This window comes from Argiope bruennichi, chromosome X1, assembly GCF_947563725.1.
Source record: "Argiope bruennichi chromosome X1, qqArgBrue1.1, whole genome shotgun sequence".
NCBI lineage: Eukaryota > Metazoa > Arthropoda > Arachnida > Araneae > Araneidae > Argiope > Argiope bruennichi.
In genome coordinates, this window is record NC_079162.1 from 22,443,045 (window position 1) to 22,462,079 (window position 19,035).

Below are 19,035 nucleotides of genomic sequence, written 5' to 3' on the forward strand. Positions count from 1 at the left end.
CTTACATTTAAATCTTCAAGTTAATGATAAACGAATTTCTGCGTTATGTCGAACTTTTATAATAACACCAAAATTTTCTTTTTAGTTCAGTATTATCAAAATGCTGCTTCTTTTCAATAAATTCATATTTTTTATTCAATTTTTATTAATTTTTAAAGATTTTATAGCCTATCGGCTTCTTTTGTTAATATTAAATATTACCTTTCGCTTTGAAGAACTGTTTTATAATGCAATCGTAAATCAGGAAATTAAATTCAAGAACGTATTTTTGTTCGTATTTGGCGCTCTAGATTTATAATAACAGTTTCAAAACTTCATTCAAGATTCTCTTTTGCTGCATCATTGTAATTTGCATTCCGCAAAAAATTAGATTTTAAGGTAGATGAACTAATAATTATGCTTCCATACAGTTCCAATTAAATTTCTAAATATTGTTATAATCCCTGAAAACGGAATAAATTTGTCATTCGGTACATCAATAGGAGTTCGAGAATGAAAGAGAATCCAAAATGAATAATAAATGCGTCTTCATTGGCGAGATCACCCATACTGATTTAAATTATAAATTTAAATAAGCAGCATTATTGGAATATCTGAAACAAATAAAGTTGTAATTTCAAAAGTGTTGTGACTCACACAGAACATTAATTTGAAATTTTTCCTGCTTCCAAATCGCATTTTGAGTTGCCGGCATCTGTAATCAGGTTAATTGCATTTCAGCCATCGATGAATGATAACGCACGTATATATACGGGTTATGATTGGCCCCATTTGTTTCAAGATTCAAGAGTAGGTTAAGATGGATAAATGGATTAGTATATATGAACTACATGGAAATTCGGATGGAATTTTAATCCACGGAAGTTAATTTGCGTAATAATAGTACAAGAAGAGCACTGATAATATTATAATATGAGCACTGATTTAGTAAAAACTAGGCATTTATTGAAAACAGCAGATGCACTGAATAACGTATAATGAATTAATAAATATCTATGATTTTCTATTTCCAGTTTTCTTTCATTATTTCGAGTATATTTTTTCTGCTTTACTCTCCAAGCAACTTCAAGAGTCATCTGGAAACATATCAAGACTCAATTTTAATTTAAATTATCAAAACTTTAACCTTTAAATGACAGGTGTGTAAATATCCTTTAAGAATAAACATTGTGACGAAGCGATGATTCGTGTTTCCCAAGTGATTAGATAATGAGGGCTTTTTGTGTGTGTGTGTGTGTGTGTGTGTGTGTGTGTGTGTGTGTGTGTGTGTGTGTGTGTGTGTGTGTGTGTGTGTGTGTGTGTGTGTGTGTGTGTGTGTGTGTGTGTTAAGCTATCACTTTTTGTCTTCCCTAATTAAAAACAACTCATCGTATCTGGGATAATAAGTAAGGCATAAGGATAAAATAATCTAAAGAACGGCAGATGTTTTTGAAAATAGATAAAATCCTAATAGAAATAGATTGCAATATAGTAAATTCTACAGGTGCAAATGTCTATATCACACTTAAGAAAAAGGTTAAACTATACTGCTTAAAGAAATAGGCTTGCTCTAAGTTCGAGTTTTGAGATTAAATGAGCCATTTTATTTTTAATTTCGCAGCCCATTCCAAAAAATGTGTTGCGATTTTTTTCTAATGCGTTTGTAAATTTTGTTTAGTCAATTTTAAAATATCTTTGACGTTCATATATGTATTTACCTATTTTTATAGGAGACCATCTTTATCATTCAAAAGATTTTTCTTCTCTTTGGATGAAAGAAAGAAAAAAATCTTTGATTCTTTATTTTCGTTTCGTGCATACTATTGATTCAAACACTGATTATTTCATTGCATTATTATAATTAATACAAATTTTAGGAGTATGACTTATTCATATTACATCATATATTTAAAAAATAATCGAAAATGTTTGTTAATACATTGAAAAATATATCTTCTTAAGCCAAATAAACATTACAATATAAATAAACAATTTAATTTCCTAACACTGTTTTTCAAATATATGAAAAAAATATTATGTAAACGGCTGGAAAATCAAACGTTTGTGAATAGTTATTTTTTCAATTTTACGGTAAAATAATTTATTTCCATTAATATTTATCGAAGCTGAGAAGCTTTCGAAATTATAAGATATTTATAAGAAAATTAATCGAATACTGAATAGCTGCTGTACCTCCCAAACAAAGGAAAAAGTATTAATCTTCGAAACACATTTAGGTTCATTTGCTAACATTCTAGAATGCCAAATATTAAAAATCTCACTCGAGTATCCATCCATTCACTGATCAATATACTAGAGATAACTTATTTGTTAAAAAGGGCTAATCTTTCATTAACTTGTGGTTATGCAAGGCAAGCGTATTTTATACAATTTATGCTAATCTTGAAGAAAAACTCACTATAGTTGATACGAAAAGTGGTGAAGACGATTTAAGTGAGTTTCATCGAAACATGTATTGTTTTATTTTTATACAATGGCATATAGAGTGTTTAAAGAGTGACAGCAGAGCGAAAGCCTCGCATAATAAGAAAGGTTCTTAATGAAAAAAATCTGATGAATGTGGCTAGACAAAGAAAAGGGAATCCTTTGCAATATAGAAGGGCAACAAAGTAACACAATACAGTTAAACAGAATTCAAGCAAATGACAGTGTAAAAACTTTAAAATGGATCAATTTGAACAGCATATTAGCAAGGGTTATTATTGTTTTACCATTTCTTAAGGAATTATGGTAATAGTCTGTACGCTAAGGATTTCTTCTAAATGGAGAAAAGCTGCATGAACTAACCAGTTCATGAGATCTTCTTGACTAATGGTAGCGGTTCAAGCTGGTGATGATAGAATGATGACTGTGTCCTTCAGGAGTTAGAAAAAAATTCTCTACAATAAAATTTTTCTCAATATAGCTTCCGAAAAATTATATTCGGTGATGGTTGAATTTATTTTTTTTTAATGAAGAAAGTCGCATTTATCTGAGGGCAATGCGCCTCTTCACCTTACACAATTGGTCTGAACAGCCGATTTTAGGTTAACATTGTTTCCATGTTTAGCTGATTCCATTTATTTGAATCATTTTGAGGATAAATTGGAAATATCATTTCATCTGTCGAAAACATTGCCATCCAATCTGAAGTAATGAGAAGTTGTCATTAGGATAGCACAGATTAATATTCCTTAGAAACAACATTCTTAGGCTCATTAATTAGGATAATTACTAAGTTCATTCCCAGAATACCAAAAAGATAAAAATGGATTAACAGACCTTTTATAGTATCTCCAGGGATTTGATTTAAAATCTATTTTCTGTTATTACAGATTAATTTCTAGATTTAATCAATCTCCGAGTTATGGAAATCAATAGTTCTATATTTAAACATCGAAGCCGTTGTTTACAAACACGAAGCGAAAAGAATAAATAAATTCTAATTAAATTTCATTGAAATTCATGTAAATATTTGTTTTATCTCAAAGGAAGAATGTTGAACCAAGTGAATATTTAACAGAAAGTAAGTCAGATATCTTACAATTGAATTCTTGTCATAATTCTTGTAATACATATAATAAATATAGCATATTACTACCAAACCCTTGTGCCTTTACTCGTAATTCTAATATCTGCAATTCATTTGAAAAGTTAACAATGATATTTTAAAATTATTTCAGATTAGGGATATCTAACAGTTTTAAGATTTCTAAATAATATATCATTTAAATTGTCTTTGAAAGCTGTTAAAAAACCCATATTATTTTTTAAAGTATAATTATAAATAATATTCAAATGCAAATACAAAATTATTTCATATATATGCATTTTCCATAACAGAAAAAAAAATCGCATGCCCATTGATTTGAAAATCCTTAACTTTCGTACTTCAATACTTGAAATGCTACTCAAAATTTGGAGTTCCAAATGTAGGTAGATTGGTTTCTTAATTTTAGTGAAACTACAATACTCTGAATAACTATAATATTCATGCTAATTTGCATATTAATTAATATAAAATCGGGAGATGTCATATAGGACGATGAAAGAGTGTAAATCATTCTCTGCTGATATTAAAAATTCAAATTTATGCATTTAAAAATTATGCTACTGAAAAGAACTTAAACACCTTTTTCATATCCCTTGTCAATAATACGTTTTAGAGCAGCTCATATTGCTAGGTATATTTTATTGTTACCAAGATCCTTTTTCATAACTTTCATTATGTAGTTAAAAGGCAAGAGCTTAAGATAACCTAATAATTAGTATACCTTCAACTCACTTTTCATCGAAATATTTCGTCATACCCAGTTAACAGATTAAGTAGATATGACAGTCCTCAAGCCCCGTCATAATTTTCAAACTGTGTCGAAATCTTTAAAAAAATATCAAATTTGTGGTGATCGCGCTTCATAGAAGATAGCAATCGATAAAAAATAATAATAAATTATTTTCATTTTTGTAATGAAGTATATCTTAAATCAGGGAAAGATTATTTTAAAATCTTTAAAAGGCAATTTAGATGTCCTCCAATTATGACTGTATTAGAAATATAACGTATTGACCTAAAAGTTCACTTAAAATGGTCCGATGAGAACGAAAAAACAATTATAGAGCAAGATTTGTTTTGGCAAAATTTTGATTGCTTTCTTTTGGCAATATTTTGATTGATTTGATTAAAAACAGCTTCAACTGCGAAAAAAAAATGCCATGAAAAATTTTATCACACATATTTAAAGATATACTATAAATTATAAAAGTTTAATTTAAGATCTTTTTGGTCACTTAACGAAAGAAGCTTACATAATCTGCTTTTCTGGTTAAATAAATACTTATGCACAGAAGAATCAAACCCCGAATCATTAAAAAGTTGCTTGGAAACTAATGAAATTACATGGAAGATCATCAAAAAAGAAATGTAAAGCTCCTATACATTTTATAGAAATCACTGTAATGTAGAGCTTCAATCAATCATTTTTCAAGGATACAGCAAGGGAAAAAAATGTAAAATAATGAGAAAAATTCGAATTTTTAGAATGGGAAAGTGCAATTTATTTAAGTATACTTCTTAGATCAGGGAGGCTGAATAAAGTAGGATAGATATTATATTACTTTTCTTCATTCCTCTTGTTTTCTTGATATTAAAAATTGCTTTAATAAAATGCATACGCATAAAACTTTTTATTTATCAATGTAATTTATATATTTACTTTAAAATATGTATAGTTGATTTTTAAATGGTGTGTAATTGATGCTGAAATACGCCCTTCCATGTTTGCAAGAACTGAATTTTGCAATCGAATTTTCACTCACTTTCCTATGTGCTAGGGGTCTAAAAATGTGTACAGTTATTGGCTTTGAATGACAGTAGAATATTTTAATAATTTTAAAGCTCTAAATTATTAATATACTAATTTAGGTAAAAAAAATGTCACGTTGGTGACCCCAAATTGAAATAAAATTGAGAAAGGTATAATTTACATTAGATAATATTTGTAACCATGAATTGTGAAATAAATAAGACAAAATATAGACAAAAAAATCCTTTTATTAGTACAGTATAAAGTAGAAAGTAATATATTTTAATGAAATAATTATAAAGAAAGGAAGTCACAATTTAGGCATAGGAAAAAAATCCTTCTAGATATATTGAAAGTTAAAATATATAGTAAAAGTTATTAAAATTCTACTTAGAATGTTTATATCGAAATTTCATGTTTTTATCAATTTTTTTATACCATTTAATGTTTATTCTCAAAGTGACTATTATAAAAAAAAAACTGATAATTAATATATATATATAAACCTATTAGAATTTCTTCGCAAATAGAATAAAATTCATTTGAACTTCTTAACATTAAATGTATCTCGATCCGTTCTAAAGATCTGTTTTTGACATTTGATTAAAAAATTCGCATACGTTATCGAATTTTTAATGTTGAATTCATAATTTTTATATTAAATATCTGTAATTAATTTCTTTGTTTTTAAATTCAAATAAGTTCACATAAATTCAGATATAGTTGATCATTGTTTACTACAAGTCATTAAGACTGGAAAAGGAAAGTGCATTCTGTTGTAAGGCTATGGAATAAGAAAAAGAAGTGTATGCACATCCCTGTCTATCTGCAAAGAGGATAATTCAAACTTTTAAAACAAAATATCGTATTATGCTTATGTTTTAGGCCAGATGCATTTGCCTTGTTTTCATTAGCAACGGCAAAAAAATACGTAACAATTTTTAACCATTTGTGAATAAGAACTTCAAAATGGGCATAAAAAAATTGTTGAATATTTTCAAACGAAAATCCGTATTTTTTATATTCAGTCGGGAAAAGATAAATATTTTTATGTACGAATATATATATATATGCTATTAAGTGTCTGTAGATTTAATATTAATAAATACAATAAAATTCATCAAAATTTCAAATTTAAGTTGAATAAAATTCAAAAATGCAGTCAAAAAAGTTTCAACTTTTTTTTTCAACTAACCTTTTCCTCCAAAAGTATGTTTTATTCATTTAGCATATGAAACAATTTATATTTCAAGACGCATATTATAAGAGAAATCATATTATATAAAATTAGAAAAAGCTGTTGCACTGAAATAAAACATTCTTTAAAAACCTTTGTGAATTTATATAATCAAATTTACTTACCATATGCGCTTTGTTATAAATATAATTTCCTTTTAAAATATCGTTCAGAAACTTTAGCCGATACAACTCAAAATAAAATAGAAAATTCGAACGTTTGATTTTTTTTTTTTTTTTCATTTTAGCAACTCAGTCATTCATTATGTATACATCAGATTTCTTCGTCTTTTCCGATTCTTTCAAACTTTGAATTGAATTTTTTTTTTATGAATTGAGAGAAGCCATACTCTGAGATAATAAATGACTCTTCGTCTGTAAGGTAATATTTCAAGAATAAGAATTTCAAAAAAAAAAAAAAAAAGTTAATAACCAATATGACTTGAAGCTGAAATATGAATAAGAAACGATAATGAAAAATAAAATATCGTCCATAAAAAGATATATATGATATAATCTTTCACTTAAAACAGTTGCTGTATATTGAAATTATTTTCTAATCGATGTTTGTCGAAGAGAACCCTTTTAAATCTATCATCTAATCTCAGTTGTTAACACGAATCAATCTCATTTATATTCAGTTTAAAAAATTTTCATTTAGTTAAGATAATGTAGGGAAAATAATTAAAAAAATTCTATCCACAAAATTTATTTATTTGCTTATTCAATAATATTTATTCAATTCAAAAGGGGGAAACAATTTATTGTATTTTAAAACATTTATTTAGAAAAAAAAATGTGGAAAAAACATGGACGTTTGATGAGACAAAATGAATAAACAAAAGATAAAAATAAAATCATTATATGGAATTTTGCCACAAATATACATTTAAGAGTCGGCTTTTGATTCAGCTTTGATTTAACTGAATCGAGCATTTAATTCTCCTTATCAGCGACCGTCTGTCGCCAAGATGTTTCCTTTGCTTTTGTTGAACTTTACAGAGAGTAAAGCATTTCGTTTTTTCGACTCTACCTTCATGGAGTACCGTATTTCTTCGGTTCGCCGCTAGAAAAACGAAATTGAAGAGGGGAAAAACTCGGCTGATTTACTGTTTTGGTTGCTGTACAGGCGACTTTTGAATTACTCCTCAGACGGTTAAATATTTTTTTTGTCTAATATTGTTGGGTGGGTTCCATTTATTACTGGACATATAATAGTAATAGAAAATAAATTCTAATACTAATTAATGAGTATTCTAAAATTTATTGGAAATAAGCCAAAATTTAAAAAAATGCGGAAAAGGGACGTTATTAAAGATGGTTCCGAAAACTGAAATTTTGGAAACCATCTGTCTAAAATATATTACATTTCAAACATATAATATTCAAGAATGATTTTGAAAAGAACGTAGATTTTAAGGTCTACTTGCCATGGTCAGTCCTCATCAAAACTTTCTTAACAGTGTAAAAGACTAGTGAAACGTAAAATGGAATGGAATCGCTTTTGAACTTTTGAGTAGCTCTGCTCACTAATTCGTAGAGTAATCAAATCTGCATTCCCTTGTAATCTACTTAAGTACTTAGAAAATTTAAAAGGTAACATTTTTCTGCTCGAATCCATTTCCCTAGCTTCAACAGATTATTATTAGACATTCATCTACCATTCTAAATACTAAGCCTTATATGTATATGCACGCTTCTATGTGCATATATTTACACACCAGAAACTCCGCTTTGCCGAATTGGTCATCTCGAATCACTAGCGAAGCCGATTTGCATAGCTGCAATTGATTTCGGGGAATATAAATGAATATGCAATATCTAGAATATGTTTTCCCGGATTTTAATCATGAGAGATATTAAATTCCCACTCCTTATTCAACGCCGTTTTGGATAGAACTCATGTGCAATAACGGAGTTACACATGGAATGAGATGCTGCCCAAATGATTTTCTTGGGAGGGATTCCTTCCGGTGAGATATGTTTAATCCAAGTCTCGGCTGGGATTTGATTGAATGATGTATGGTTTAACACTTACTTAGAAATTATAATTGGCATTTGTTTGCGGGGAGGAGCACTTTCTTTCAATAGATCAATTGGGAGGGGAAGGAAATTTAATAATGCGGTATATTCGATGGCTTGCCTTGGAATTTCATATTCAACCAATGCTTATCCTTTTTTGGAGCACTTTAAATTCAAAAATAATTTATTCATAAGATTCCCAGAATTGACATTATTATTGTAGAACGTAAATGCGAGGAAATAAAATCAACCCCCCACCCAACCCCAGAAATTTCATCAAGTTCTGATCTAAGTACGAAAATCATTACTAGAAGATTCGAAGGCATTTCATGTTCTTAATATTTTTTGTCTAGAACTTTTTGAAGTAAGATTCTGTAAAAACAATTGCAGATACAAATGACATCGATAGATAAAAATAAAATTTTGACGGACAAATTTAATCCTTGATTTGTTTAAAACGAATGAAATTATGAAGTATTTTTTTAAATTTTCGCCTTTTTTAATGGCATTTAGAACTAAGGATCAAAAGGATCTAAATTTCAAGTATAATAAAGCTACTCTGAGTAGGAAAATGTGATGAAAGAAATTCTTAGGATTTACAATACAGCAATTAAACTAACAAAATAATAAGAAGTAACATTTTTCATTTTAATTCGTTCAATTTCTTATTTTTTTTTTCTTTTTATGGGATGAAGGATAAAAATTGAGATGAAAATTGTAGTCATAGAAATTTTTGTAGTCAAAAAGAAATATGAGTAGAAAGCTTTTAGAAATTAATGACATAAATTAAAAGTTTTTACTATCATTCTCCTAATTTAATCATCCATTAAAGAAAATTTCCTTTCGGTTTATTGAATTTGTCGCTATATAACAAGAATATATAGGAAAAATAATTTATATTATAAAAATAGCAACATACATTTTAAGACTTTGTAAGAAATAAGTATAAAAATGTATAACTGAATACAATTCAATATGTTAGTTCACATTGAATTAATAAAAATACTAAACATTACATACTGGCAATATTCATGTCTTTTATATAAACATATGACTACCTTAGTGTATGAATATTTGTTAGAATTTATTTCTATTTCAGCACAAATCCTTCGGAAATTTTATTCTTTAACTACGAATTTATTTTTTATTCTGATTAAATGATGCATCGTAATTGGAACATTTATTCTTATTTCAATTCATATAACATTAATGGCACTCGAGATACTCAAGCATGACTAATCTGTTTCTGTCTTTAAAATAATAACTACTTCCATTTTATAACATTTTTAAATATCAAAAATGATTTCATTCGATGCGTAAGTCAGACATGCCGTTGTTTGAAAAAATGTTAATTTTTTACAAAGTTTTCAAAAATTTCATTTGATATACTTAAATGGTTAAAAGGAATACAATTTTTTTCTGTTCAAAAATATTACTGCAAAGCTCTTTGTAAGTATAAATAAAAGCATTAGCAGCGATTGAAAATGTTTGCAATTTCATGTCATAATCATGCAACATGATTTAAAAAAAAATCAAGTAATCAGATACAATATATTCAATTAAAGATTCATTTAACATGAATCGATGATTGGCCAATGAAAAGCATTTTGTTGTATATCCTTTTCAGAAACATCCGTTATAAACAAAAGTCATATTATCAGATCAATCATATAAATAACAGTCAATCTTAACAAATCATGACCAGGAGAGAATCATTGTAAGTCTTGAATTAGAGACATTATGCATTTTCTCAAAGGTATAAAAAATAATTGTTTCATTCCTTTGTATAATTTTAAAATGTACTATTGGATGGAATGGTGAAGCGCAGACCATAACTTAACAATCATTCTCTATTCCCTTGAAATATGACGCTTGTACTAAGTTGTCAAATCAGTCGGCATAGATTAATATCCTAAAGCGTAAGGTTAAACTGTCCATGTGTCTCTGCATTTCACTTGACATTGTTATGAATGAAATTATTAGAAAATCCATTTCTCTTCATAATGATATGTACATCTATTAACGCAAGGTATATTGTATGTTCCTTTCTAATGATATAATTTGATGTTTTGGAAGGACCATCTGATTGAATATCACAGCAACATTAGTTCAGCGCGTGTAATATAATGTATTCAATTATATCAACTGGTTATTTGCATCTAAAAGTTATAAACGTAAGCCTTTATTAAATTTAATGAATTTACAATATTTTAACACTATAAAAATCCTGTTAATGATCTTACATCCCGATTTAATTGTAGCAGTTGATGTCTGGCATCTTTTCTTTAGGCTGAAGGCAAATAACTGCAAGAGTCTGTAATCCTGACACTATAGTTCCGCTCGTTTAATCAAAATGAAATGGGAGGTAAATTAAACTGATAGCGCTATTCATTAGACAACATTGAAAACGTGATCAAAAACTGCATCGGGCATTTTTGTATTAAGAGTATTAATCAATATACATAAAAAAACACTCGGAATTCTTTGGTGTGCTTTAACATTTTATGAAATTATGGAATTTTCACTTTTCCATAAATTGTAGTTGTAACTAGTTTCTTATTACTACCAGCCGAATATAATCACTGACGACACGTCACACAAAAAGAGGCAACATCAATTCTGAATGTGAGCTTGATATATTTAAAAGTATGTGTCATAGAATTGGGAGAAAATTTAAATATCAATTACAAATGCATGAAGACAGAAAGATACAGTTAGAATAAAAAGAATATTAATAGGACTTTTTTTGTTTCAAAAATTGAATTTATTATTTACAAAGTATCTAATTTATTCCACAAGATAGTTCTACAATTTATGGAGCAATGTGCCGCATAGGATAAGAAATTTATAGAATTTAATGTCTTTCAAATATTCAGTGCATCATCTTCCATTTGGGCGCGTATCGTTTGAACGATGTACCACATTTTTTGTAGTTTGTCATTCCAACAAAACTGTTGCCTAATGTTATCAGAATTAATTTAGTATCACAATTTATCTTATTTCTTTACGTACCAATTAAGTAAATAATTATAATATATTACGAACAACTACCTTTATTATAATTATTTATTCGTACTTATAATACAGTATATGTTGGGAAATTTAAACAGAAAATTAAGCTCAGAAATTAATCCGATTGCTTACTTCATTGGAATGAAATTTCTCTATTTTCAGCTTCACACCTTAATTCATCTTTTTTTTAATGGAAGCGCGTAAAAAGAATTTTTTATAAAAATAAGTAAAGTTTTCTTTTTGAAAATTTTGGCTTTATTTTTTGCAGGCATTGGAAACTTTTAACAATTTGTGAAGTTTCTATCGTACTTTCTGCTTAGTAACAGACCTATATTTAAAGTTTAGGTTAGCACAGGTGGTCTAAAATTCTTGTATATAATTGCTTAATCTTGATGAATATGAAAATGGGTACTTCATATTGCATGACTGGCTAGATAATGTCATTTGTTAATTCTTTTAATGCTTTTTCACACTAGGCTCAAGTCATAGAATTAGCAAAACATGTACTACAGAAGACGCACTGAATTACAGACAAGTCTTTTAAGGTTTTTTTTTTTTATTTTTTATTGCGGAAATCCTACATCAAAGGAAATATAATTTTTTTTCCAAAATAAGTCATTTTTTTGTATTACATCACATGTATTTCTTTTTAAATTAGAGTAAGTGAACAATATCCTTTACTTATCGGTGACGATATCTCGTTGCCATGACAATAAAGAGACACCCTATAATCTACCATCTCCCCTGTTAACCACGCCCAAACAACCACGCTGGATAGTAATGCAGTTTTTCTAACACCGGCATCCGACACAACATTTCACAAAATGCAACATTTGTTTTACGCTATCAGCTGGTCTTACAAATGAAAAATGTGATTGAACGGATAATGTAATTCGTGCGCTTGCAATAAGCCGATTAAAATGTGAAAAAAAAAATCGTAGATACGTTAAGATAGCTCTGAAGATATATTTTCTGATCTGACTGCAAAGGTCAAAAAAGGGACAAGGCTGAATATTGTCTAAATGTTCATGAAATTGAATCTTAAATATTGTGGCATAAAATATAAGTTTGTTTGCGTTTGTTTTTTCATGATGTTTTACGAGTACATCATCTATTTACTTCATGTGTCAAGCAAAGCCTTGTCCATGTCATAAGGTACAGTAATATTTTCGCTAAATCGGGTAATGAAGAGGGTCGCAACCTGTTATACGCGTGCCTCTCGTATGCAACTGATCAGTTGGGAATATACGAACGTACCGTTGGTGGTGTTGGAAAACACAATATTAAATATTTAACACCTTTCTCAGATCCATTAGGTTTGAAAATAGGATACTCGTCAAATATTACAATTAGATTCTCCCAAATACAGACCAGATTTCATGTATATCCTTTAATATTATAAAATTTACCACTATAGTTCAAATAACCTCAAAAATACACCAAAATTGTCTTCCAGTTGAGAAATTGATTCTTATGATGAGTAATTATTAACTTTAATCATAAATTAATATGAAATTAATTCAATTCTGTTTCGCTTGTTTCGGCGTGAAACTATTAGAAAAATGGAATATATGTAGAATCGAACATAAATCCTGCAGATAATATTGATAAATTAGAGCCGTTCGACTCTACCCTAGGCTCTTAATATTGTTAGTAAAATATTCTTTGCCTAAAGGGTTAATTGAGTATGTGAAAGTGGGTACTTGAAAGGACTGAGAGAAAAAGGTTGAGAGCCATTGGGATAATAAGATAGATTCATAGGTTTTGCGCTACATTTCCTACATTTCAAAAAGCTACATTTCCTTGAACTCAAGTGATTTTATATTCTTAAATGATAAGAAATAGCAATAAATATCCCAAAAAGGATTTTATCTAATTATGAGATTAAATAAAATGCCGAGTCAAGTTATTAAGACTGACTGGGTAGAAATTCGAAGACTTTTAAAGTGCATAATTTTCGTATGTAATTCATATGTAATTAAGTAATATGTAATGTAATTAAATAATTCGTAAAATAATTCGTATGTACTGCAATAGAATATGTAGCTGTTTTAATAAAAAATTATGGACAGTATTTTTTTCTCTTTCTTCTTTCTTTTAATTACATTTAATGGCTATGGATGTTCAATCTTAATTATAAATAAAATACAAAGAAAAATGAAACTGTCATTTTTAGACAGTATAAAATTTTTTACTATTTTCTTGTAAGAAAATTTAAACACAAGGTTAAGCCACCTTTTTCATTTTTTTTTTAATTTCAAGCCACTGGAATACTGCATTGCGAATGGTAAAAATAAGAAATGTAATCAACATATTTATTTACAGCCCATTTGAATACATTTGAAGTATGACTATTATGCCATAACTTTTGCAATAGCTCAAATATATTTAGAAAAGAAGGGAATGAAATTTTGAGACTTTTGAAAACTGTAATGTGACTTTAAATGAAAGAATTTATGGAAATAGGCAAAAAAATATAAAAAAATAATTTAAAATTTAATAAAATATAAAATATTTATTTTAAAATTTTCTTATATTATTTTTTTTCGGTAAGGGATGCAATATACATCACTTAGTAATGTTAAATTAAGAAAAATTATAGTTTCTTAAGAAACAAACTATCAAAATTTTTAAAAAAATTATTTTTAAAACCGAACTTTAAGTTTTTAAGAATCAAAAATACACATTAACAAATAAATAGATATAATAACTATATAAAACTCCTTAAAAGTTTGGAAATGCAAAATAAGAAAAATCTTTCAATGAAGGCTTGGTACGGTCATAAAATCATTGGCAAACACACACATATGAGAACATAAAGATCTAAACAACTTACAAGAAGTAAAAACTGTAGCACAAAAGTTCAAAGTAAAGCAATAGGTAAATACCATAAAATTACAGCTAAATATTTTGAAAATATCAAGAAAAGCTGAAAGCCTAAATACTGTTACCATATAGGAGTTATTCCTGCCCTGCCAAAATATTTAAAAATTAAATTTGTTCGGAATTTTGATATTGTAACAGGATAATGACCCCAAACACATATAAAAAAATTTCAAGATGGGTATTTTATCGGGTACCTAAGAAAATTTGGAAGCCCCTTTGCAGTCCCTAGAACTTAACCCCATTAAATATTTATGGGCATACCTTAATAGCTAAGTTCGTCAAAATGTCATTTGTAAAAAGGAAAAATTCGGAAAAAAGAACTATCATGGGAACGGAAAAAAATCTCGTATAAATTCAGAAAAAAATTGGGCCATCGATGCTTAGAAAATTAAAGGCAATGGTGAAATCCAAATAAAAGTAGAATAATTTTTAATTGCTATTTTTTCAATTTATTTTTATTTGCATTTTTCGTCCACTTTATTTTGGAAGCATAAAATTCATTGTCTTCATGTTTCAGTTCTTACTGAGTAATGTTTTAAGTTAAAGTTTTTAAATTTTACTAGAAAACCTTCTTGACTTTGCATATTTAATTTATAAACAAATAATATATTTTAAATAAAATACTTCCTAAATTAAATATGGTTTTATTTTAACTATCTCTGTTAAAGATTGCAGATATGTATTTTTATTTTATACGAAGGTTAATTATAAGTGTAACCATTGGTTATAGAAAATATTTAAAACAATGAATTTTACTTTTTCTGATGTTTTTTAATATATTGAATTATTGACAGTGAAATAAATCCATGCGATTTTCGAAGACAATATTACAAAAAATCAATTATAACATACTTTGAATTTTTTTAAAAAAATTGATTGAATCGCTACTTGTCTTATTCTTAGGTTGAAATAAATGACAGACTTAAACAATCTTGTTCGTAATTAATTAATTTTGCACGAACGCCGAGGTTTGGGAGCTATTAAAGCAGTTACGATCATTAGCTTATTTAGAGCTTATGTTTAATGTTTAGTAATATAACAATCTGAAATTCTGGATTTTACGTAATTTTTACATGCACGCTCTTAATTTCCTATGAAAAGAGGGATATCCGCATCTCTTATCTTTGAATTAACTAGCAGCCCACATAAAATATCTAAATGACCTCTCTATTATACTAGTGTTTAGTAAAAGCTTTATAGCTATCAAGAAAATGAGGAAAAAAAAGTATTTACTCAAAATCTGTAAACTATATTCTATTTTAATTTTTAAAGCTAAGAAGTTTTCGCCTATTTCTGATGGAATACGATTTCAAATAAGCCTGATAAAACCAATCAACTCCTTCTACGCCGAACTTAATTAAAATTTTCTGACTATCTTGCATAGGAAAGCAGCGAGGGTGTTCTCTCGTAATCGGCGAGTTTGCGCTTGGAAATGAAGAGAAATGAATAAGCATTTTAAACCTCTTCCATTGATCGATTGGGTCCAAAATTTGATTTACGATTTTGGGGTCAAGGTCAAGTATCAAATATCATTTCTCTTTCTTGCTATGATTTCGAATTATCGTGTTCACTTACATACACATACATACAATGCAGTCAGGCAATCTACATGTTCATCAGCCCAAATGAGTGAAAGATTTATAATTAGGTAAAGGTGTCTTAAAATTCACCCAAACGGATTGTTGAGTTTTATAGTTATTATATTTATCTAGCATGCACCAATGAAAAGATCGAAAAACAGTCCACTCCTTGACGTTTATGCCGAAATTTTGATGCAGATCTGCAATCAGCATATATAATCGTCCACCACCGTCCGTAAGATGGGCGGAGTTAAAAAATAGTCCCAGTCTTTTGGTCTACGTCATTATCGGATGCGAAATTCCAATTTTCGCCACTGATAAGGATTTTAGCAACTGAGGTTATATATTTTTATATTTTTTATATTATTTTTATATAATATTATATATTTTATATTATTTTTTTATATTTATAGTTAACTTATTCATTTGTTTGCGAATGAATTTAAGCATAAATGATAGCAAAGGTCAATAAGTTTAGGTTTAAAGTTTTTATAATTTTATATTTATACTGATTCCTTATATTCTCCCTAAATGAACCAAATTGAAGATAATTGCTAATATTTTCTTTTGGCATTTTTTAAATTTTGTTTTCAGCATTGTATTTTTCTGTTAATGGATGACCATTTGTTTCAATCCGATTTAAATAATTAGTTTTGATTTGAGTATTCGTGAACATTATGAAAAGAGAAAATCCCATTGTGAGGAAACAAAACTTCTAAATATTTATTTATTAACATATATTTATTTTAAATTTCTTAAATACTCTGTCAATATGCATGGTATTTTCTATAACAACTTTCGTTTGTTAATTTGTGACCATCAAATCTGAAATACTGTTAACAGGATAACTGCTTGTCTAGACAGGCACATCATCTATTAAAACTGATATGGATGTTGCTGAATTTTCTTTAGACCTAAGGTAGAGCAATTTGTCGCAACGTTTATGCCCCTGGATGTCCGTGGTGTGATTCCCGAAGGATTCGATTTTCCCATCCTCACTCTCGCTTTAATTAATTACCAACCGCTCACATTTCTGTTTGTTTGTTTATAGTTCCCGACACATCCCCACCGGTGGGAATTGCTTCTGCTTATTTCAGACAGAAAATTTATTTACTGCTCAAGCAGAATTTCACTCATCTTCTTTGACTTCTCTGGATTTTGGATAAGTTACAGGATGCAATGCAGAGTTTTCGAGTTTAATTACTTGTTCGTTATATCTAAAAGTTTTTAAAAATAAATCTATGACGTTGGGCTGCCTTTTCTAATAAGAAAATATATGAAATAAGTAGGTTTATAATAAATTTTAAACAAAAATATTTAAATAAGAATTCATGCAGATTATTGAAATAGAATTTTAGTCTGACGTATAATTGTTTTTAGTGAAAATAAAACAGAAGTTCCATATTTATTATTTAAGGATTTTTACTTTATCTTAAATGAAGAAACCAAACCAAACGAATAAAGAAGCAATGAATTCTTTGTTAGGAAAGGCTATTATATGCTTCAAATCAGGGGAGATTACCTCTCGGATCACACACATTTAACTGTAATATCTTGATATTTATCTAAATAAATACCAGAAATGCACTTTTTGTACAAACTATTTCATTTTTACAATTGTTCAAAGTATTTCCAAGATTTCTAGTAGTCTTATCTCACCGACACGATTTTGTTTTTAGATTCCATCGTGAAACTTGAAGAAAAAACTACTAGTCGCACCGATTTTAGACTGTCATTTATAATTTCTGAAATTTATTTGCGATATAAAATCTATTTTGTATTAAACAATTATAATAGTATATAAAATTATATAAATAAAATATAAAGAGAAAAACAGGCGAATTTGGGCGTGGGGATCCGAGAGATATGAATTGTGGCGGTGAGTGATTGAAACTAAACCTTCGTTAATCCCCATTCCTAAAGGGTCTTTAAAGATAGTTAAAAGGGAATTAAATAGTCACAAACTGATTTTGAAGAAGAGCACCAAATATATCCAAGCTATCTGAGATACTGCCCGGTTTTTCAATGGTCAAAACAAAACTTAGCGATATAAAAGAAAAGTAACTGAACAGGTAAAAACATTAGACATTTTGAAATTTAAACAAATATCTTGAATAAAAGAAGCCGTAAAGTAGAAGAAATTTTTTATTAATATTCTTGATCTTCAACCAAAAGTATAATATACAGGCAATGAAAGTTAAACGACAACATGAGAGAAAGAAATTTTACTTCTTTAGCTGGATAACGGTTTTTAAAGTGGCATCTACCCACACTTCGAAGACGAAAAAGTACATCATTTTCAAGGTCAGATGGTGGGTTCGGAAAATTGATTATTAATCTGCCTCTTATTGCAGATAATTAATTAAATATTTAAAAAATTATCAATATAAAAAAGAATCGAATCTTAATTTTAGATCAATGGCTCACAGAAGTGCATATACAGTTTTTTATACTGAGGAATAATAATTTCCTTTCGACTTATTAAAATGTAAAACTAACATTATCTAAACATTTTAAGTGAAAAAGGCACCTTTCCTTGTTATTCATAATAACATAGCTTTCCTCTCAGATTTAAAACTTAAGCTTTGTAATCCCCAAAGTATTTGATACACTTTCCAACATCAATAAAAATTCTTAAGCATTAGGGTCGCACACAATCTTATTTCAAATAGACAATCATTCTTCTATTCGAAAGTAAGTATTATTGGCCTTCTAATGTCCACCAAAGCCACATTGTCTCAGCGAATTAAGACAGAGCTTAGATAAGTATCTGTTATTCATTTCAAATGATTTATTTCTTCTTTACAACATTCAGTTAATATCTGTCTCTCGACTTGTCTTTGTTAGGACCCCCAAATTAGAGGTTAATGACTCAACAACCACGTGGCTAACTTGCTGCCTTGAAATAGGTAGGTTTAAAGTAAAATTCTTCTACTTAATTCAAATAAAAATAAAATATTTCAAAAAAATAAATTTAAACTTTGGTTGGAAAGGTTTAGATTTTCCTTATTTAGAAG

The 19,035-nt window shown here is 28.2% G+C and overlaps 1 protein-coding gene across 6 annotated transcripts in view; it reads left to right on the forward strand.

The window, feature by feature from the left end:
- The window catches only part of LOC129958367 (uncharacterized), a 484,792-nt gene that overhangs the window by 355,584 nt on the left and 110,173 nt on the right, over window positions 1-19,035 (forward strand). The window contains exon 2 of one of the 6 annotated variants that reach the window (XM_056070804.1): window positions 18,866-18,927. The exons of the other annotated variants lie outside the window; for them this stretch is intronic. The gene's annotated coding sequence lies outside the window, so the exon portion shown is untranslated. The remainder of the gene's footprint in view (window positions 1-18,865; window positions 18,928-19,035) is intronic. 6 annotated transcript variants of the gene reach the window in all.